Genomic DNA, 2750 nt, shown 5'->3' on the forward strand with positions numbered 1-2750 from the left:
TCAAATTAGGATCTCAAAGAGCTATTAGCATGCCCACGTTCACTGTGGCACTATTTGCAATAGCCAAGATGTGGAAACAACTAAGTGACCAAAATAGATAAATGGATCAAGAAAATGTTGTATATACATAAACAAAATACAATTCAACCTTTTTTAAAAAGTTTTTTTTCAGCTGATTATTTGAAGAGAATAGTAAAACAAACTTTTTGCAAACTAAATTTAAAATGAAGAAGTAAATACAAATACAAAATTAAAAATGAGACCTTAAAAGCCCTCCCTGGCACAGCAGCCCACAACTGGAAAGGAACTCAAAAGCAAAGCTTCTCCCTGAGGAGTGAAAGATTTAATGCCCACCTCAGGCACCCCAACAATTAATATCTATACCTGAGATGCAAGCCTCCAAAACATGCAGCTTTGAAAAACAATGGAGCTCATATCAAGGAGACCCTGGCTCTGGTGGCCAAGTGGGTTGTTTTGTTGGTTCCATTAGACTGTAATTTTGGAGAGACTGTTCTTGGCAGAGTATCACTCAGGCACTGCACATACAGCAGACTGAAATAAATCACTAGTCTAGTCTACAGCCATGCTACCCTGAACAAGCCTGATCCCATCTGATTTTGGAAGTTAAGCATGGTTGGGCCTAGTTAGTACTTGGATGGGAGACAACCTAGGAAGACCAGGTGCTGTAGGCATAAAAAGTAAAGTAAATAAAAAATAATAAGGGATTGTAAACTGACTAGGTCCTTGTAATCTGTGAGGGCAACCAAGGGTTGTCTCACCTTAAAAAAAAAAAAAAAAAATCAATCACTAGTCTTTCTGTGAAAGGCAGCTATTCATCCAGAAGCTTTGGTCTGAAGGGCAAGCTTCTGGTTTGGCCACTTCTAGGTATCTAGGGAGATATTTGCAGGGAACAGAGGCTGTCAGGTGCCATTTCTGTGGTCTCCCTATACATCACTCCACAGTTATCTGATATCTCCTAGAAAGGAGTTTATAACCTTGCCTGACACCCTAATTTTTTGAAGTTGATAAAAGTAGCAGTGAACTAGAAGACAGCAGAATAAACCTCACCAAATCAGAGTAAAGAGGGAAAAAAAAAACGAAGAAAGATAGCTTAAAGATTTATGAGACAACATCAAGTAACCAACATTTGTACTATAGAGGTCCCAGAAGAAGATAAAGGGGCAGAGAACTTATTTGAAAAAATAATGGCTGAAAACTTCCCTAATCTGAAGAAAAAGACACCCACATTCAGGAAGCCCAGAGAGCTTTAAATAAAGTGAATCCAAAGAGATCCACAATAAGTCACATTATAATTTAAGTGTCAGAAGTTAAAGACAGGAAAACACAAACCAAAACCACAATGAGATATCACTTCACACCTGTCAGAATGGCAAATGAATGAATGAATATAACTAGTATTGATGAAGATGTAGAGAAAAGGGAACCCCTGTGCATTGTTATGAGAATGTAAATAGGTGCAGTCACTATAGAAAACTGTATGAAGTTTTCCCAAAAAATAAAAATAGAAAATTTGATCCTGCTGTTCCATTTGTGGATATTTATCTGAAGAAAATGAACATACTAACTTAAAGAGATGGATGTACCTATATGTTCAATGCAGCACTATAGTATCCAAGATACGGAAACCACCTAAGTATCTATCAATGGAGAAATAAAGAATGGGATACACACACTCACACAGGAATATTTTCAGCCTTGAAATAGAAGGTAAAGTACCATTTGTGAGAAGATGGATGGACCTTGAGGGCATTATGTTAAGTGAAATAAGTCTACAGAGATATATGAACTCTATATGATCTCCCTTATATTTGGAGTCTAAAAACAAAAACCAAACCACACCAAAACAAACAAAAAAAACCCCTGAGCTCATAGATACAGAAAACAGATTGGTGGAGGTCAAAAGGTATACGTTACATAATAACTAAGTCATGGGGGTATTATGTAAGCATGAAGACTATAGTTAATACTGTATTGCATAAGTTATAAGAGTAGATCATAAAAGTTCTCGCAAGAAAAAAAAAACTATAACTACATATGGTGACAGATGTTAACTAGACTTATTGTGGTCATTTCACAGCGCATGCAAGTATCAAACAATTATGTTGTACATCTTATCATATGTCTATTAGTACACTATAGACCTGGTGTAAAATAGTCACGAATTATAATTTCTGGTCTCCCAAATACTAGCTGAATTACAAAGAACAAGTTAAACTCTCTAAACCCAAATCAGTCTTTTGATGGTTGAATAAAATACATGTATGTGTAATAAATTACATAAAAACATTGAATTAATGGTAGCTGTTATTTTTATTATACCTCTAATTTATCAATAGTACAGCTGTTATCTTAATGCTTTTACAAACAAGGAAGACTATAATATAGAGCAACATAACTGTTGCTAATTTTCTTAAAAGTTTATCAATTATAAGATAAAAAAACAGAATTATCCTCATTTATAATATTCCAATAGCCAAAGAATTTAAATAAATTCACTATGGTTTCAAAGCTAAGCGTTCTGGCTCCATTTGCCATATGTCATTCTTTCTTTAAGGTTAGTATTTAAAAATTGTTGAATATAACATTTCAAAATTCTCTAAGGCTATAATAAGTAAAATTTTCAATTTTAATAAATGCATCAAGCAATAAATTTTAGTCATAAATACAAGTTTATTGGTTTTCAACAACTTAAGAAATAAAGTTTAAAGAGTTACCAAAATTTAGAAAAG

The 2750-nt window shown here is 34.0% G+C and overlaps 1 pseudogene; it reads left to right on the forward strand.

Annotated features, from left to right (window-relative positions):
- The first annotated feature begins 573 nt into the window (after nt 1-573).
- LOC118607393 lies at nt 574-692 on the forward strand (annotated as a pseudogene).
- Nucleotides 693-2750: the final 2058 nt, after the last annotated feature.

This window comes from Rousettus aegyptiacus, unplaced genomic scaffold, assembly GCF_014176215.1.
Source record: "Rousettus aegyptiacus isolate mRouAeg1 unplaced genomic scaffold, mRouAeg1.p scaffold_m13_p_8, whole genome shotgun sequence".
Classification (NCBI taxonomy): Eukaryota; Metazoa; Chordata; class Mammalia; order Chiroptera; family Pteropodidae; genus Rousettus; species Rousettus aegyptiacus.